Source organism: Tubulanus polymorphus, chromosome 2 (assembly GCF_964204645.1).
Source record: "Tubulanus polymorphus chromosome 2, tnTubPoly1.2, whole genome shotgun sequence".
In the NCBI taxonomy this organism is placed as follows: domain Eukaryota; kingdom Metazoa; phylum Nemertea; class Palaeonemertea; order Tubulaniformes; family Tubulanidae; genus Tubulanus; species Tubulanus polymorphus.
The window spans coordinates 18,265,826-18,278,281 of record NC_134026.1 but is presented as its reverse complement, the minus strand read 5'-3'; positions in this window follow the sequence as shown (position 1 = coordinate 18,278,281).

The window sequence follows — 12,456 nt, the reverse complement described above, 5'->3', positions numbered from 1 at the left end:
AGTGTGAATAGTATATCTATGTTATACACATTATATATATACACTTGTCTATATAAAAAAAGCCTTCTCTTTGATTCATTGATGTTGTATTAGAAGTTCGCCCAAATTGTCGCAATGGGAAGAGAATATACATTAATACATTAAGCCTAGTGTACAATGAATTTCATGCTTTCACTAGCTGGCCGAAAAGAGGAAGGAAAATGATTATCAAGAGAAGACAAAGGAAAGTGGTTTTATATACCAGGTATGCGATTCCTAAGAAGGTAGGTATTCCTGCCTAAAAAGGGTGTGAATCCTAGGAAGGTATTCCGGTGTAAAAACCTTTTTGCCCACCTGAATCCCTTATGAATCCCAAAAAGTACTTTCGGGCAAGCATTTTTAAAACTGCGAGTTTGCTGCCTGCTTATTGTACATGATACCCTTTCCTGTGAAAAGATCGATTTTTGCTGCTATATGCCAGCTTCACAGTTTTCTGTATGGGTTTTAATTTTTCTAATGTGATTAGATATCGCAAGAATTTTAGTATTTGTTTTGGTTCTGTGAGTATAATCAGAAAATCTGTTTACTTTTTATAAGTTCACTTGGGACTTTAGTCCCAGGGGAAAGTCCCAGGGGGCTATTGCATTCACTTTTTGTCCGTCAACCGTCCATAGACGGAATCCAGCTATTTTTGGAAGTTTTTAAAACGCTTCAATGTAATGTCTTGATATTTGGGTTACACATGTATCTACCCTAGACACATGGTCAGCCCAAAGATTGGCCCTATCAGAATCAAGATGGCCAACTGGCAGCCATTGTTTTCCCCAAAATCAGCACTTTTTACACATTTTTGAACTTTTTGAGGGAAATTTTGATGACGCTTATATTAATTACTTTGATCACTTGTATATATTTGAATCCTTAAAGGGCCCATCAGCATAAGAAAAATTGGGTTGGTCGGACTCAAGATTGCCGTCCCATGATCATTTTAGTGCCCAGAAATGTCAATTTTGGCCCGAATTCTGAGGTTGTAGCTTCCTACTAGTTTGCCATTTCTCATTGCAATTTGTGATGGGTATTCTTTGGAAAGGGATGTTTTATTCCCGAGACAGGTATTTTTGATCAGCCAATTATGACATAATTGGCGGCCATATTGGTGTCATCAGTACTCATTAGTAGGTAGGAAAAAATTTCTCCACATTATATTGATACCTAAGCATATTTTATTACCACAATCAATTGAAAAGTTTCAGCTCGTGTTCTATGATTTTGGTGAGTTTCTAGGTCATTGGTTTTTAGCCCACTTGGGACCTAAGTCCCAGCGGGCTATTGCATTCACTTTTCGTCAGTCCTTATGCTTCAATGTAATGTCCTGATATTTGGTTACACATGTATCTCTCCTAGACACATTTTCAGCCCAAAAACTGGCCCTGTAAGAATCAAGATGGCCTACTGGCAGCCATTGTAGTTTGCCAAAATTAGCACTTTTTTGACTTCGTCGACTATAGTCGACAAAGTCTTTATAATGGTCTGGAGACCTTTCCGGAAATAACTTGCTAACAAAATGCCGTGCACGTCTTTTGTACCGTACCGTAGTGCCATTTAAAACGTTAAATTTTTCGCGAATATATGTTCCACCCGGAAAATGAATACCTCATTCTGTGGAGATCACGTGGGCTCTTTCAGCTAATCACTGCTCTTCAACGGGATATGCCGCGGCCTGCGTGATAGCTCTTGTGACGTCATTGTGAGAAAGCTGCGCTCTGATTGGTTGTTGAGGAAATACCAGGGAATACCCTCAGCAGCTGGGGTATTCCCTTCAATACGTTCCCTGTAAAATCATACATAGCCAACGCTAGCTTGGCCGGAAATAACGCCAGTATTGCATTGTGGTAGTCTACCATCAAAAAGCAGCTGCTTGATTGTTTAGAACTGTGTTTGGATATCTATCGCTTACATACACAAAACCCGTTCTCTCATGACTTTGTGGGTTTAGGGAAGAGAAGTTTGCTGTTAGGCCTATAAGCTTGTTTGGAAATAAATCTAGACGTCTTCCCGTCCCTTTCTCTTTTTTGTTGATGAGTTTGGGGATGAGTTTGGGGAGGAGAGAGGGATGAGAAAAAAAGGGGAAAAAGGATAGAACCGCGTGGCATATAGATCCAAGGTCGGCATCCCCATTAGGTGATCATTCCGTCGGAATGGGGCGATCTTGACGCGATAGGGCGTCCGTGACCACATTGAGTTTGCCCGCTAGGTGCGCAGGACAGAACCGTCCCGCGAGCCAAAGACCAGAGTAGAATCCGAAAGGACAACTGGGAGAGGATGTGAGACCTTGTGCCGCCATGATTCTGCAAGTAGGCCCTCATCGTCGAATTGTCTGTCACTATCCGGACATGGCGACCGCAAACCTGACGTCGAAAACACTTAAGGGCTTTCCAGACCGCTAATATCTCTACAATGTTGATATGTCTGCGACCAAAAACGAGAGGAACGCTGTGTTCCACTGATCAAGCCGAGAACTGCCGATTTCAGTTTCTCTTTTCGGCCGTCCGCCGGCTGGAATATCACTCGAACGAGATCGAAAAACATTCCGAGATAAAGGAATTTCTTCGATGGGGCCAGCTGGGACTTCTTGTTTACGAGGAAACCTAATTCCCGAACGAGATCGAACGTCTCTCCGATCACTCTTCGACATTCCTCCTCCGAATTGCCTACCCCCAACCCAATGGTCTAGGTATACAAAAAGACGAATACCTTTCCTTTGTAGCCTTTTCTGGACCACCTTTACGACCTTGGTAAATACCCAAGGGGGCTGAACTCAGGCGGAAGGGCAGCGACGTGAACTGATAGTGGACGCATTTCCCCTTTACTCGAAGACACCGCTGTGACTTCGGATGCACCGGCACTTAAAAATAAGCGTCTTTCAGGTCGATAGAAGCAGCCGATTTCCCGGGTTTCAGGCCTTGAATGACTTCTTTGGGGGTCATCATTTTGAATTTTGGGCAGTCAAGAAACTTGTTTAGGAGAGAGAGGTCTATCACCGTCCTTGGAAACGGTGAAGATCCTGGAATACCAACCCCGAGAGGGATGACCCCGAACGCGACGCAAGGCTCCTTTTTCGATTAGCTCCTGTATCGCCGGGGTAATGTGCTGCTCCTGACCTTTCTTGGGTCGCATGTCCGGAGGGGACCTCCCCGAGGGAGGTTTCTTTCGAAACTGAATCCGGTACCCGGCCGATCCTGTTCGTGTCGGCCAGGTATCGCCAAAGATATCGTACCAGCGGGAAGGGCAGCCTCTTAGGCATGCTCCCACAGATACGGATCCTTCATTGCGTTTGATTAGTCTGCCTCCGAAAGGGCTTGACCTTGTTGGACCTTTACCCTTACGGAGAACTTCTTGCCCGACTTCTGATTCAAAGTAAAGGCATTAGAACTATTCGAAGACCAACCGGCCTGTCGATACTGGGCCGACCGGTTAGCACCGTCATGTACCGTAACCAAAACCGATTTCCCGATCGAATTGGCCGCATCCTTTTTCTTAGGAATACGCTAAGGGGCCGTCTTTTGCTGCGAATCCTCCAGCCTTTGAGCTTGTTGAGCTGCCGGCCCACACCAGCCCAAAAACAAACGACTTGACAGCCCCAACGGGGCCCTATACAAATTTTGTTTAATCGCATCTGGGAGTTAAGCATCTTTTAACCAGGAGTGCTGAGCTATCAAGGCCAGATTAGCCTGTAACCTGACTGCCACCGGCGCTTGATGACAAATCGCTTTTGCTGATGGCTGTAGGAGTCTGTCAATCGTAGCGACCCCATCCGAAACCATATCAAAATCAGGCGCCGACGAAGCCGGGATTTTATTGAGGCCAGTTCCCCATGCATCGCGAACGAGCAATGTCTTGAAAGGAACCAATTTGGCAAATGCTTTCGCTCAATGATTGCATAGCCGCCATTGCCTGTTTAGGCATGGCATACGTGCTAGGTTGAGCCGTGGAAATGCCCAACATAACCATATCCGCATCGATAGCCGTGTTTGGCTTGAATGACGAACCTAGAGTCGCATAATAGCTGGGCCGAAATTCGGTAAAATGCGGCTCCGTGCACGAAAAGAATTTTAGATCTTTGATACCGGATTCGAGAGGAGGCCATGACCAGTCCTGGGAGGGCCGAGGGGCTCCCCATACCGTTTGGTCCAGCGAATCTTTGTACTACTCCAAGTAAGCTGGGTGCACCACAGGGTCCACTGGTTGCTGGAAATACGAGATGCCAGCCCGCGTGGCTGAGTAGTTTTGCGCTAAGGGAAATTCCCAAACGCCCGAGCCAAACAAAGGTTAAAGAACCGAGGTAAAGACCTGCAAAGACCTCTAAAGATCCAAGGGCAAGAAATTTACCAGTTGACCAAATTGTAAGTTTGAGCAGCTGCTTCTTGGTGGTAGACTTCCACTGTGCAAGTTCAACCTGGGGCAAAAACCCACCACAATAGCTAAGAAAAATTAAATAAGCAATAAAGATGAATGTACCCTAGGGTATAAGTCACCCTGAGAACGACGAGTAAATTCCCAAACGCCCGAGCCAAACAAGAGTTAAAGAACCGAGGTAAAGACCTGCAGAGACCTCTTAGAATCCAAGGGCAAGAAATTTGCCAGTTGACCAAGTTGTGAGTTAGTGCATATCACATGTAGTGGATCAGATAACAATGATAAAAGCTTACTTTAATACAAGTGTAGCAGCCCAGAGATCTCAATAATAACAATAATAAAATGTATGAATTTGTGAACAGTATTCGCCCGTTAATAATAAGACATACTAAAAGCAAACTACGTGTAACACATTCTAGCCAAAAATGTTACCGGCCTCGCTAGCCATATACTTAGCTAGCACAAACCATGAACCCTTTAGCTTGCAACAAATTTTTTTCTGTCCAACCTCACTAGTTGGCACAAATCTTTACTGCCCAACCTCACTAGTTGGCGCAAAATCTTACTGTCCAATCTCACCAGTTGGCACAAATCTTTAATGCCCAACCTCACTAGTTGGCGCAAATTATCACTGCCCAACCTCACTAGTTGGCGCAAAATCTTCACTGCCCAACCTCACTAGCTGGCACAAAATCTTCACTGCCTAACCTCACTATTTGGCACAAATCTTAACTGCCCAACTTCACTAGTTGGCGCAAAATCTAAAATAAAAAAAAACTTCCAAACCTTCAAAACCCCAACCTCACTAGAAATAAGACAAACGGAATGCTCACCAGACAAAAGTCGACCGATCGGGCTGAAGACTTCAGGCAAACTGTGTAGTGTCAGATTATTACACCGGTGTCGCTGAGAAACAACTCCCGGTGCCCAGCGTTTGTGCCTCCCTTCCCGGACGACCATGCGTGGGCGTCGACGCGTTAGCTCAAGACTGGGAGGATCTACACGCGTACGCATTCCCCCCGATTCCTCTCATCGGCTAGGCGCTCTCCGGTTGGAACAAGCAACCAACTACAAATTTGTCCTGGTGGCTCCCTGCTGGCAAATCCAGTCATGGTTCCACATTCAGCTCCAGCTCTTGTGCGACAGCCCCAGGGTTCTCCCAGTGTTTCCGTCGCTTCTGTCGCAGGGTCGGTTCAAGCAACACCCCAATCTACATTGGCTCAATCTTCACGCGTGGCCGCTGTCCAGCGTAGTCTACAGAGTGAAGGTTTTTCGGCAAACGTTGCCTCGTATATCGTCGCTTCGAGACGACCCTCTACAGGTCTCATTTACGACTCCAATTGGGAGCTCTTCAGTAACTGGGGCCGTGGGAGACAGGTGGACCCTCGCTCTCCCTCTGTAGCGGATTTAGCCGATTTTCCCCATTTTCTTTTCAAGGAAAAAGGTTTTCAAGTATGTACAGTGAAAGGCTATAGGTCGGCGATCTCCCATACCCATCGCTCGGTGGGCCTTCCGTCAGTCATGGCAGATCCTCGTATTTCACAGCTGATTGCAGGATTTCCATTTCTCGTCCGAAGTTGATCTGGGATCTTCCCCCATGGGATTTGACTGTCGTTTTGAATTGGGCTCCATACGAGCCTTTAGCTTCTCTGTCGTTTTCACGTCCGACAAAGAATACCGTGTTTTTACTGTGTATAGCTATGGCGACGCGCAGGTCGGAGCTTCATGCCTTGTCGGCTCGGCCAGGTCATATTGTTTTTGGCCCCCTTGACCAGTTTATTCTGCTTCGCCCGGGATTGTCGGTCCTTGCAAAAAACCAGAACCCATGTCTGTGGGTAGGGAGTGGAGAATTGAGGCGCTGACCTAGGGAGTTTCTGGGGAGTTTCTGGCGACTTGCCGGACTCAGCCTTGTGCCCAGTCAGGGCTTTGAGTCTGATATTTCCAGGGACACGGTAGCCCGCTGGATAGTCTCGCTCACCAAGGAGGCGCTCATCCAAGAAGGGGTGCCCAATTCCGCGAGAGTAGTGTCTCACGAGGTTCGATCTCGTGGGCGGTTTTCTATTGTGGTTTTTAGACCAGGTTTGTTGGCAGCTTTTCGGTCCGCCCCGTCTACCTTTGCGTACTTCTACTTACGTGACGTGTCGGAGCAGTTAGATTCTTTGGCTTCTTTGGGCGCCGTGGTTCTCGTTTAAGAGAAGCGCTGTCACTCGTCCGGTCCTTCCATTTAGCCGTCTCAAGTTCCCTTCGTTCCATGTTCGGGGGACTAGGGACCTTGCAGTTGGCTTTGCCGGCCTTCGGTATGAGTCCGGGGACGGTCGACATGTTTTAGTAAGTGTACATAGGTTCAGTTTGTTAACAATCATTTAATCTCAATTTATTTACTGGAGAAGGGACCACACGTTTCCCATTTTCTTTGCCATTTGGCCGTATAATGTTGGGGTTCTGGACGATCTTTTCCAGCTGCCCGGTTTTCGTGGTGATGTTCACGACTTTGGCCTGAGGATGTAGTTGTATCTATTTAAAATTCTTATTTATTTAAGTATGTAGCTATACGACTTTGAGGCCAACCCACCGGTTCTTTGGGATTCTGGCTATGTAGGTTTTTGATCTTAAAATATGGAATTCCCCTGTTATTTATTTGGCTGGTAAATAACGTGTGATTTTTTGATTGAGTGTCTCATACAGACCAAACACACCTGCCGGGAGCGAAACAGGGGGTTTGATTTTAAAATCGGAAATCGAAGTACAAATATAGTTGTGTGATCGGCGGTCGAGTTAACAGAATCTTTTTTTAAATCGATGTAGATAATTGGAAATTCGGTTCCGGTTCATTCAAACAATCTTCCATTCAGTCTGAACCGGCAAGCAACTGATTGGGGTGAATTTTCTTGGCTGCCTAATTTAATACATCGAGATTTTGGAAATAGCAATATTACAAGGTTGAAGATCATTTTATCCATTTTTTTTGTCGTTTTCTACGTGTAAATAGTCCGTTAGTTTATTGTAGTTATTTTCTCGGGTAGATGTTGATGTCGAAGTGCTCTAAGTTGATGATCTCGCGTGTTGACTAGATAGAAAGGAAGCACATTTCGAAACGCAAGTTTTCCAGATGGGAGTATGGTCCTGGGGTATCCGAAGTGTAGTTGTATGACATCGACGGTGCAGCTCCGATGAGGATGGGTTTCTCCGTCAAGGGGTGCGCAGATGGTACTTCACATCTGGTACTGAGTTTGCCTAAAGTAAAAGTTTTTACACGGGGAGCAGTTTTGTGTTTCTAATATACGTACAGTGCGTAGTTAGGTCCGTGGATGCGTTGCAATTAAACTGACAGTGCTATGCGCATTGATAGACCGTCAGTAAGAAAGCAATGCAAATTGCAAAATTGCAATGACCTCGATTGGGGGCGTCGTCTCTACGAGCGAATGTGATTGGCTGTTTTTGGGATATACGGGGAATTCCGGCGCTACTAAAATAATTGTGGGAAAGCCATTAATGGCGAACGTTTCATTGGACTAGGTGCCGTATATGTGCGAATGTTCATTGCTGGTGAGAATATGATTATTTCACATATCGCCATAGGTATTGTTTTATTTTTATATCCCGTGATTGTGTTGATTGAGATTGAAGTGAAGTGAACGTTCACTACACAAGGCCTCCACGTGCGCGGGAGTGCTTAACTGTTGCATACACAAACACACGCTCATACAGACTACTATATGGTGATGCTGTAGCAACCCGAGAGAATCCATCATCGCATATCAACAGGAAAAAATACCACTGGGTAGTGTAAATATGATAAGGTAGTTAAGAAATTGTTTTTCGACTGCAGAAATTCAGGCGAATTAATTGATGACAACGAATTTTTATTGAAAGAGTCGGCATACCCATCCACTCCAATCAGTGCCGATAACACCATTCAAGGATTATGGGAACTTGACCAACAGCCAAAAAACATTTAATCGCAGACTATATTCGGCTAAAAATTCGGCTACAGAAAGAGCTTATGGTAACAGGGGCAATTCCGAAGACCGAGAGACAACTTCGACGTTTCAGACCTAAAATTATTGATCGTTATCATTTTGTGTGCGTTCATTTTACACAACATTTGCAATTAAATGAATTACGAGAGTATCTATAAGGCTGAATTCGAAGATACAAATAACATACAGCCTAGAAAGACCGTATAACCTTGGACTGGTTAGTGCAGTATGATGTCAAAATATTGTTGATAGTTACAGGAATACATGCTACTTAGCACTTTCTGACTTGTAAGCGAATATTTCGATTGTACAGTTATGTCAATGTTTATTCTTAATTTCAACATGTAAGATAAATGCAAAAACATTGTGTATACAATAAGACAACATAAGAATAAAAAACATTGGAGCTTAGTAAGAGATATATGACACTAAATGCATCAATGAAATTTGTAAATTACAATATTATTCATAACTGCAAGGATTTCTTTATGCATCCGTTCAAAAGTTTCATGGATAGAATTGTCTCTTAATTCCATGAATCTTTAGGATATGAGACGCAGTAGATTTTGATTTTTGATTTCTTGGATGGCATTTCACATGCTGTAGCTTTATGCTTTCAAAGGTTCTCGAAATATGCACCTCCGTCGTCATCACCATCATTGTTATTATTGTCAGAAGTATTTCACTTCAGATTCAATTAAGCAACATACGAAAAGCAGTATGCAAAATAAGATACACTGTTGATCGACCCTATGTCATGTTTGTGGTCGGCAAATATCTGAATTAAACGGACATGTACCAGTAAGGACTGTATCGAGGCCCTAAAGATGTCACTATAAGGAGTAAGAAAGTGACCTACGTACGAGTGTATTCATCTCCGATCCGTAGCAAATACTGCAGATGCCTTATTGCTCTCTGCTGTTGAACTGACCGAAATAATAGTTAATGGATGGATAACACATGAACGTGTGAAAGAATGTACAGTATTGAAGAAGATAAAGACAAATTCTATTTTTCTTGTAGCGCTCATACCTGATATGAAGTACATGTATTTCCGAAATAACCATGTATTCCGGTAATTTTTCAACATGCTCAGATTTCGAAATTGATATTCTTTAAGAGACGATTCGCCTTTTTATATACGCCAACAAATCATAAAGTTGTTAGGAAGTTCATTGTTGCAAATGCCAAATCAAATGCCTTATCTAGGTTTCTTCCCAAACTTCAAGCATTTTTGCCAAAACGTTCGACCGTCTTACACATAAGAATGCAAAGTTCATATGGACAGGAGAACACGATCATAACGTCGGCACTATAAAAGAGTTGTTACTTTAGCAACCGGTCTTGTGCGCATCTCGGGATCAGGGTGATCAGGGTTTTTGTACTCTGATACAAGTCATGAGATGACGAGTTCTGTGCTTATGCAAGATAAAACGGCCAGGAGCGTACCATTTTAAGACATTGCCAAAAGCTGCTAAGTCGTGTTCTGTTACGGGATTGGAGTTGTTGGGTCTATGGATGAATGTTATATCAGTCGCGTACATATATACTCAATATTATTGGAACCATGCGAGATGTGTTGAAGCTGGCTTTCATCCGAGCAACGAATGCGAAGAACATTTCTGACCTTTTGAGATTGAAGGAGGCTTTAAAGAAAGTAATCAATGCAAAAATTCTGTCTTTGAGTTCACAGATGAAGATGGCACAATTGAGAGGAAAGTGAAGGATTTGTTTATCATGCGCAAGTTAATCCTTATATCATGTGTCATTATGTTTCACGAATAGGAAAGCAAATGATGGTTTAGCTCTGCCTAGTGTTTTAACATAAGAGGAAGGTGTTTCTTGTCGACCAGATTGAGAATAGTCTCACAAGCAAACGCTGTGTATCTTACATCTTATAGTTTTTCTAGTAAAATGTTTTTCAAGAGAAAAAGAAAAAACGATGCATTAAAAAAGAGAAAAAAGTATTAAAAATTTATTTCAGTTACAGTACGAGTTATACTAATACAAATACTCGTAAACTACTCACGTACTTTTTTTTTACAAATCTTTTTCAACTTCATTGTTGTTGGATGCTCCATGAAAATATTTCAAGGAATTCATAGTTTTCTGTCATAAGGTTAGATTTGCCGGGCCACCAAGGCAGTAACATGGATTGCTTTGCTAATGCTTGGACGTATATGTAGAACATTTTAAAAAAGAAGAAAAGGGTATTTTGTATAGATTTGCTGCATATTTTTTAAATATGCTGCATATGTTTTATAATGTAGTGCTTAGATTATGATTTTTAGTTCAGCGCTAAATAAGAAAATAGATTATTACTATTATCATTATCATGTCGTTTGGATGGATCGTGAAATATAAGCTCTATCGCAACATCAATCGGAGATAGCTTTCATATAAGATCCCAGGAAAGACAGCCACCAACACAACACTATTATAATCTCTTTTCTTCTTTAAGTCTTTGTAGTGAAGTATGTATTTCGTGGGATTTTCCTGTAAATACATTTTTAGTATTCCTTTTAGTATTTCAAAAACTTCGGCCAAATAAACATTAGTCAAACATTAATTAGAAAAAATTACATGTACAAAACTGCCCTCCACTGACAAAACGGGGTTAAGTAAAAAAAAAAATAAAAATTCTGACTAATTCGGCCATGCTTTTCAGCTGTGATAAAGCCGTTGCAAAATATACATCAGTTTTCAGTTTTCATTTTCATAATATTTTATTGTTTATTTACAGTGGCAAAGGGAGTAAATCCAAATACACTGACCAAAGTCAGCTAATAATCAAACATCATTTGGCGAGTGTTCACTCACTTGCTTGTTGCTAATTTACACTCACGAAAGGAGGTACATTTTAAACATACTCCAGGACCCAGTTCCACAGTTGTGAGTTAGAATTAACTCTGAGTTAAAGTTAGTTCATTTTCAATGTTTTAACCCAGGGTCAAATCCTCAGAACTGTGTAACTGGACCCTTTTTGTTAGTGTAAGACTTAAAAGGCAATTGATTTTAACGGATTTAATTGTTGCAATTTAGCATGGTTAAAAGCCTAGGATTTGAATCTTTATTGGCCAAGCACATTTTTGATGATATCCAGTTACGTGCAAAAGCTGCAAAAAGGCAAGAGTTATTGCAATCTTTTGATCTTTTAAGAGTATCGGTCTATTCGGTGCATGAGGATAATTGTTTAATTGATTACTATTGTTAACGTTTTATTGTGATGTATTAAAAAATCCCAAAGGCCACAGAAATACTTTGTCACCACCACGTACTGCAGTCTATCTAACCGATATTTTACTCCTGATTTAACTGATCATCTCCGCTCCACTAGTTACACGCCCCAATATAGCGCTATATGCCAGGGGTTCCTGTGGCGTGTATCTAATGGTGTGGGGAAGAAACCCTAGCAATCAATGGTAACTGATGTTCGTCACAGAGAAATCATCTGGTTTCTTACTTCGTGTTTTCAGGATTGCTCTTTTATTTTCCCAAGTATTCAACAATCTGAGACAATCCAATATTCTTGATCCAATACCGATACAGCCAGCACGTTTAGAGACAGAACAGATTGAAATCCAGCCTGTACGTTTGGAGACAGAACTGACTGAAATCCAGCTTGCACGTTTGGATATAGAATAGCAGCCTCCGCTTAGATATAGAACCGAACAGGATAGTCCTGATATTCAGGTAGTATCTCAAGCAGCCAAGCGTCGTCGACTATCCAGATTTGAACAACATCAAAAAACAAAGAACAATCATCGGATGCTTGAGGCATGTAATTGTAAAAGGTTTAAATGTGCAGAAAAATATCTAAAGACCAGCGTGCAATTATCCATGAAAAGTATTGGGCCTTGAGCTATAATGAACGGAAACAATGGATATTTTCAAAAATAAAAAAATCAACGCCAAAAACTTATATCCTACACCTAACAGGGCGTCACTATCAAGTACGTACCTGTTGCAGGTACCCCATCAAACGATACAACGGTCTATCGGATATTTTTCGTTGGGCTACCATTCAGAAAAAAGTATTGGCTTGTGCCTTAAAAGATTCTGATGATAACCCTGTATTTAA